Genomic DNA, 8001 nt, shown 5'->3' with positions numbered 1-8001 from the left:
GCTGTTTACTCCAACTCTTGGCTGATTGCCAAGGCTCGTGATTCCCGCTTGCTTACTCCAAAGTATGGAGAGGCCAAACAGGTGCTGCCAGCCTGGTGATCTTGCTACATGCCTATGAGCTACACTCTGCCTGGCCGCTGCACGTGTGTGAGCCCTGATTGATACCGGCTGGGGGGAGGGCTGTTGGAAAACGCTATATAAAGAGCTGAAGTGTGTAATAGTGAGGACACAGCATCATAGGACACAGCATCATAAGGGACCAGCATCATAGTGAGCCAGCATCATAGTGAGCCAGCATCATAGTGAGCCAGCATCATAGTGAGCCAGCATCATAGTGAAGAGAATACGAGAGAATAAAGGAGAAAGAGAAACAGAAGCTTGAACCTCACCTTGGTGTCTGTGTCGTCTTTCCGGGACTCTGCTGGACAGAGTCCCGGCTCGCGACATACACCTGTGTCGTGCAATACTGCGGAGGTCAGAAGAGGGCTTCAGATTCCCCTGGAACTGGAGTTAAGAACAGTTTACAGCTGCCATGTGGGTGTTGGGAATTGAACCCGGGTCTTCTGCAAGAGTAGTTAGTGCTCTTAACCACTGAGCCATCTCTCCAGCCCCTATTTTATGAAATGGGATCTTACCATAAACAGCACTCCGCCACATATTTTTCCATATAGCTTTATGTACCTGCCATCCTTCTTTATTAATACACATGGCTCTACCATTCTTCTGAATAGCAACACAGTATTCTCCTTTACAGATACACTACAATTATGTAACCAATCATACACTTAGGGATATTTGGTGTTTTTGTTTTGTTTTGAGTCAGGGTCTCACTATGCATCGCTGGCTGGACTGGAACTTGCTATGTAGACCAGGCTAGCCTCAAACGCACAAAGATCTGCCTGGATTAAAGACTTGCACCACAATGCTCAGCTTACTTAGTGACATTTGTTTTTCAATTTTTCTTTGCTAGTAAAATACTAAAAACAGGGCTGGAGAAATGGCTCAGCAGTTAAGAGCACTGGCTGCTCTTGCAGAACAGTTCCTAGCACGCACATGGCAGCCAACAACTGTCCATAACTCCAGTTCCACAGGATCCAACACCCTCTTCTGACCTTCACAGGCACTGTATGACATGGGTATACTTACATACAAGCAGGCAATACACTCATACGTATAAAATTTTTAAAATAATAAAATTACAAAATACTAAAAACATGTTTGTGTGTACTTAGCATATTAGTTGAATAAATTCCTATCAGTTCAATGGTTAAGTAAATAATGTACAAACTGCCCTCCAAGAAACTAACAATGCACACTTCCATTAATCCATTTCCACACAATGTTATTTCTGATCTTTGTCATCTTTACCAATAAAATATAATAGCCTCTCTATCCATCGTCTTGCTTTCCAGAGTTTCCGTACCAGATGTTAGATGTGATCTGAAAATTTAAATGGAAAGTTCCAGAATTAAAACAATTGTTGAGTTTTAAATTGTAAGCCATCCTAGATAGTATGGTAAAATCTTACACTATCCAGAAGCACTCTGCCCTGGAAAAGAGTCATTCCTTTGTCCAGCCTACAAATGCTGTCTACACTGTCCAGCTATTAGTCACTCAGTGGCTGCTTCTGTCAATCAGATTGACGGTCTTGGTATCAGAGTTCTCATGTTCAATTAACCATACTGTAATGTCCTAATGCTATGTCACAATGCCTCTGTCACACTCCTTACTTCATCTTATCACATAGACTGCATTATCTCAAACCATCACAAGGGTGGGTATACTATAATAAGGCATTTTGAGAGAAACCATAGTCATCCAACTTATTACAACTGCTTTTCAGTTAGTTTGTCTAAAAACATACACGGTTTAATACTATCTATAGTTTCAGGTATCCAGCAAAGGTCTCAGAACTGAGCCCCTGCAGATAAGGGAAAACTAGTGTATTGGCTATTTGTATTTCTTCTAATTTTCTTGCCCATGTCCTCTGCTCATTTTTCTATTGGGTTTTATGATTTTCTTACCAGTAATGAAAAACGTTTTTCAAACCTTTATTTCCTTTAGACTTGGGTTCTGGTAAGTTTTTTTTTTTTTTTCCTCTTAAATTTGTAAGTAATACATGTTTTAAATTTATAGAGTCCAAGCCGGGCGTGGTGGTGCACGCCTGTAGTCCTGGTACTTGGGAGGCAGAGGCAGGTGGATCTCTGTGAGTTCAAGGCCAGCCTGGTCTACATAGTGAGTTCCAGGACAGCTGGGGCTACAGGGAGACCCTGTCTCAAAAAGACCAAAAAAAAAAAAAATTATAGAGTCCAAAGTATTAATCTTTTCCTCTCTGGCTTTGGATGATTGCATGATACATCAGAAAATCTTTCATTGTCATAAGATTATAAGAATCTTCTTGAACTTTGTGATAAAATTTTCCTTATTTTTTATTAGCACACATTAATTATACATAATGGGCTTCATTATGACGTTCTCACACATGTATATAATGTATCATACTCACTCCCTTGTTTCCCTCCCTCCTCCTTGATCCCCTTCTATGTCTTCTTTGTGTGTGTGTGTGTGTGTGTGACAAATGAGTTCAGGGTTGCTTACAGGAATATGGGTGATGGGTTATTTACAGTAGCATGGGAAACTTAGCACATCAACACCACTGAAGAAAATGTTTTTCCCCACCCAGCACCCTTTATCTGCCTATAGATCCTCAGGGAGTGTCCTTTCTACTCCCTGACTCCATGAAGGAATGTTGACAGGCTCAATCCTATATAGATCATATGCAGGTAAATGTGCTATACTTATTAACTCTTAAATTTTGGTCCAGCTGGGCATGGTGGCAGAGGCAGGTGAATCTCTGTGAGTTCAAGGCCAGACCCTCCATGGCAAATTCAGGCCAGCTGTGGCTACAGAGAGACCCTGTCTCAAAAAAAAAAAAAAAAAAAAAAATTCTGTTCCATTTGCAGGTTGGAGCAATGGCTCAGTGGGTAAGACCACCAGCCTCCAAGCCTAGTGACCTAAGTTCAGTCCTTAGAATCCACATGGTAGAGAAGAGAACCAACTATCATAAGTTGTCCTCTGACTTACACAGGCATGCTGTGGCACAAACATGCACATACACACAATGAATAAACAAACATAAACTAAAAATTTACAAATACACACAATGACACATACACACAATGAATAAACAAACATAAACTAAAAAAATTTGGTGCTCAAAATGGGCATAATTATTTTTTCCTAAATTACTATTAGACACTTAATAAAATCCATTTTTTTCAAGCTGAAATGAAATACCTTTAATACATTTTTTTCTTTTAAGATAGGGTCTCATGTAGCCCAGAATTCACTATATAGTCAAGGATGACCCTGAACTTCTGATAGCTCCTACTTCAGACGTGTCACCATGCCTTTCCACTAACACTCTTCGTCTGTGCTGAGAATCAAATCCAGGGCCTTCAACAAGCAACATCCCTAGCCCCTCCAATGAAATCTGAAAACGATTTTGTCATGTTGATTTCATCATGTGAACACAGCTATCTTTTTTTTTTTTTTTTGAGACAGGGTCTCTCTACCGTAGTAGCCCCAGCTGTCCTGGATTCACCATGGAGACCAGGCTGGCCTCGAACTCACAGAGATCCGCCTGCCTCTGCCTCCTGAGTGCTGGGATTAAAGGCGTGCACCACCACGCCCGGCCTAATGTTCCAGCCCATCCACTACACGCTTGTTTTCGTGTTGCATACATACAATACTTTCTCTAGTTTCCTGACTAACGTCTTCAATGATCATCTAGTGGCTGCACTGACCTATCACTGCATGATTATGCGACATAAGCCAAGTTAAGCATCACAGACAGTATTGTAATTTACATTTTTCTGCTTGAGCCACTTATTTTTTGAAGGGCCGAATCCTGGGAAAAGTGAATAAGCCGCTTTGAGCTCTGCATGACTCTTAAAGGAAAAGCTATACTTCCAAGTAAACCGCTTACTGTCGTTTATTCTCTGGTGAGAGCAGATCTGGGGTCCTGTCCTATTAGAATTAGAATGAGCTTCCCGGAGGACAGGAAAAAGCTAATAACAATAATAATAACAACAATACTTAAATATTATTTGGGTAGCTCTGCCCAACCATTCTCTTATTTCCTCTTCAACAACCTTACTAGGCAAACCAAATCTTGCCAGAAGTAACAAAGGACCGAAAGTGGCAGCAACGACAGACAAGCCTGCGACCTGACGGCTGTGCAAGGCTTTTTCAAACTCTGCAGGATAACGACAAACTCGCAGGCTGAGATGGAGACTGCGGCGCATTCCCGCGCCTCAGTTTACCTAGCAGGGCCAGGTTCCCTCAGGCCCCGCACCGCCGGGACTGTCCTTACCTGAAATCCAGGTATCCAGGGCCGCCTGAGGCGTGTCAGCGCTCGGGGAAGGCGTGGCTCAGCGCCCAGAGCGACTTCCGCAGCGGCGTGATGACGACAGAGCGACGGAGGGGCAGGGGCGCGTTGCCTGCCGACCCTGGGGGCTGACGGGTAAGGGGTGTGGCTTGCGCGGGGCTGAACTGTGACCGTAGAGGAGGCGTGGCGCCACGCACGAAGTTTCGCTTTTTAATAAAAAGCCTATTTCGTTCATTTCCTAACCGATAGAAATGGTGGGTCGCAAGCGTCCCGATCCCGAGCCTCCCTCAGAGCGGGGACTAGAGAGGACTTCCGGCTGCGGGAAGCCGCGCCGCTGCCTGGTTCTAGGGCGCAGGCGCAGAGGCTCAAGGCTGTTAGGTCGCCCGGAAGGCTTTCCGGAAGAAGATGGGCCGGTGATTGGTGAGAATGGTGACCGAGCTGTTCCTGATTAACCCCGCATTTTTTAAAATTAAAATTATTCACCTGATAACATAAAAACCGCACATGAATGAGATACGCCGTGCACAGCGTAAATCAGGGTAAACCCATCTTCCTCTTCCAGCTTGCTTCGTTTCTTCATGGAGGATCTGACAGTGACCTACCCTCCTATAATTCTCTAAGCATTTGCAGGTGGAAAGTCAGAACTTGGACAGATCCTACCAAAATGTCAAAGTAGAAACTGTCTTAGGGAGTTTTGAGGGGCCGGAGGGTGTCAGGTAGACAAGGACTAGGGAAGAGCGATTTGGGCAGAGGGACTTGCTTGTGCAAACTAGCGCCATGGAAATGGGAGACACGCCTGCAACCACACAAAAGTACCCTTCTCCCCGGGAGGGTACTCAGTGCCTCTCGTGAGAGGACTGTGGATTTATGTTCAAAGCAGCCGCAGCCTCAGGGCTGGAGCAGGCATCCCAACGGTTTTCATTTACATCTGTCCTCACCATGTACAGAGCAGTACACATTTAGGATGTTAAAACACACAACTTGTTTTGCCTTTTCACAGCAATGGTGACTACGATTTTTTTTTTATTTATGTATGTGAGTGTATTGCCTCTTTGCATGTAGATGTACCCATGTCATGCAATGATCACAGAGGTCAGAAGAGGGTGTCTGATCCCCTAGAACTGGAGTTATGGATGGTTGTTAGCCACCATGTAGGTGCTGGGAATTGAGCCCAGGTCCTCTGCAAAAGCAGCCAGTGCTCTTAACTGTTGAGCCATTTCTCCAACCGTGACTATGAATTCAAAAGTGGAAGAGAGTGAAGGAAAATTATCCCATTGCCTCCCACTGAAGATTAAACCCAGGGCCTTCCAAATCAAGCTTTCTACTTAGGGAGATACATCCCCAGCCCAGAAACTTCTGGAGGATGCTGCATCGATTGCAGAATTTAATACATCATGCAGGTAGAGCTTCAAGTGAAAATGATGTGGTTGGGCAAGTTTCAGGATCTTTCTACTGTACAGTCAGTGCTTGCTAGAAGACCAAAATAAGAGCACCTGCCCGGAGCACTTCTCCTGCTGTCCCTGTCTGTAAAGAAGCACAAAGGGTTTACAGTGCTCCACTACTAAATTCAGTTCCTGACTAGGACCTGCATCAGCTAGGTGACTTTGGGCAAGTTGCTTAATCTGAGTGTTTCCTACCCATAAATTGAGGTTAATAATTCCTAAATGCTGGTTTATAATGAAGATTGTAGGTGGTGCGTATAAAACTTGAGTGGGGCTGGAGAAATGACTCAGCTGGTAAAGGGCCTTGCTACCAAACATGACAGCCAGAGTCCTACCCCTGGGTCCCACATTGGTAGAAGGAGAGAACTGACTCCCTTAAGTTGTCCTCTGACCTCTGCAAGTGTGCTGTATGCCCCACTACTCACACACACAATATAATTTTAATTTTTTTTTTTTGGCCTTTTTGAGACCAGGTCTCACCGTAGCCCCAACTAGCCTGGCACTCACTATGTAGACCAGCCTGACCTCAGTCTCACAGAGATCTGCCTGCTTCTGCCTCCCAAGTACTGGGACTGAAGGTATGCGCCACCATGCCTGACATATAATTTAAACTTTTTAAATCTGGGATGTTCTTCGTAAACAGGTATAACACAGTTCATTCGATAGCATCATCTTCATTTTTATTATCTATCCTGGTGAAACATTTTGTGATTTTATAGTCTTGTCACAGTTAGAACCATTATGTATTTGACAACTCACAGCTGATTGTGGCCTTTTGACAGTGTGTTCAGGTTTCTGACAGGTACGCTCCTGTAAGTGAAGAGATTTGTCCTTTCCTCCTGTCCAACTTTTGGCAGATAACAGGCACTAGTAAAATGGAAATCAGTTTCTTTCAGTTTCAAAGCTTAACAGTAGTTCTTGACTCAGCTTTGATCTCCAACAGATCACTGCTACTGAGGTTTGGGGATTTTGGTGTTTCAGTTTTGATTTTTTTGGTTTGATTTGTTTGTTCGTTGAAACAGGGTATCCCTGTAGCCCCACCTTGCCTAGAACTCTATGTAGACCAGGCTGGCCTCTATCTCACAGAGATCCGCCTGCCTCTGCCTTCTGGGTACTGGGACTGAAGGCCTTCTTTTTTGTTTTTTGCATGCCTCCCAGTCTTCTGCCCATAATTCCTGGGGCAGGGGACAGAGGGAACAAAACTAGAAGGAAAGGAGTAAGACCGAGTTAAGAGGAAAAGGCAATAAAATCACCAGCATACATTGATTCCAAGAAGCTCTTTCCTCCCCTTGTCCCTAAACCAAAAAATGAATGAGGCCACCCCGAAGTATGTACCATGGTTTTGTGGAAAAGAAACCACTCTTACACAGGAAAAAAAAAAAAAGCATAGTCCACCCTATATGGGCAGGATTTAGGTGTTACATGCTCACATTCTGACCAGTCAGAATTATCATTTGAAATGACTGATCTTGAATACCAGGGGTTTAATGGGTAGCCCGGAGACTGGTCTCCAAGGCCTGGGCTCCCCACTTGAGGCTCCCACATGAACTTGGCAGCCAGGCCCAAACCAGGAGTAAGGGTCCAGTCGAATGGCTCTTCAAGACCCCTTTTAATCACCCTCTAGCCAGCTCATGCCTTGCTTTCATTAGAGATTCTGACAGTCATTTCTTGGCCCTAACAGCCCGAGGGAGGAAGAGATTTGCCCAAAGGTTACACCGGTGAATCCAAGGTCAAACTTATAGAGTTCCGAGTCCCAGTTCTAGCCTGTATTTGTGATGCAGCCTTTAAGAAAGGAACATTTTTTCTGACCTTGTCTCTTCATTGACAATCCCTACCTTTGGATGAAAACTGCTAACAGCCTTGAACATCTGCTCCTAAACCGACCCAGCGAAAGTATTCTGGAACTGAACTGGTCAGCTAAGTATAAAAGGAGTGTGCTAAAAGGCTCAGACCCCTTGAAATCATTGGCACAGGCAGAGAAAGGTTGAGGCTTCTGGGAGCAGTGCTGCAGCACTGCTCTAGGGCTGAGAAGACCTAGTGCATATGGCATTGTTGCCATTCCTACAGAGCTGTTTTGTGGATTTCCTTACCAGTCCTATCCTTGGGCCAAAATATGGCACCACATGCCTGGTTTGAACTTGGCAGGCTGACATCGGACCCTACCATTTT

General features: G+C 44.4%; 1 long non-coding RNA gene across 1 annotated transcript; it reads right to left on the bottom strand.

Moving 5' to 3' along the window:
- Positions 1 to 466: 466 nt before the first annotated feature.
- On the bottom strand, positions 467 to 4842 carry LOC108491690. Its single transcript, XR_001872862.2, has 3 exons — positions 4376 to 4842; positions 1369 to 1440; positions 467 to 504 (listed from the first exon to the last, which is right to left on the bottom strand). It is a non-coding gene; the product is annotated as an uncharacterized LOC108491690 (long non-coding RNA).
- Between the last annotated feature and the right edge of the window lie 3159 nt (positions 4843 to 8001).

This window comes from Nannospalax galili, unplaced genomic scaffold (assembly GCF_000622305.1).
Source record: "Nannospalax galili isolate Female #2095 unplaced genomic scaffold, S.galili_v1.0 scaffold205, whole genome shotgun sequence".
Taxonomy (NCBI): domain Eukaryota; kingdom Metazoa; phylum Chordata; class Mammalia; order Rodentia; family Spalacidae; genus Nannospalax; species Nannospalax galili.
Note: the sequence above shows the minus strand (reverse complement) of the source record. Positions and strands in the feature narration are given on the sequence as shown.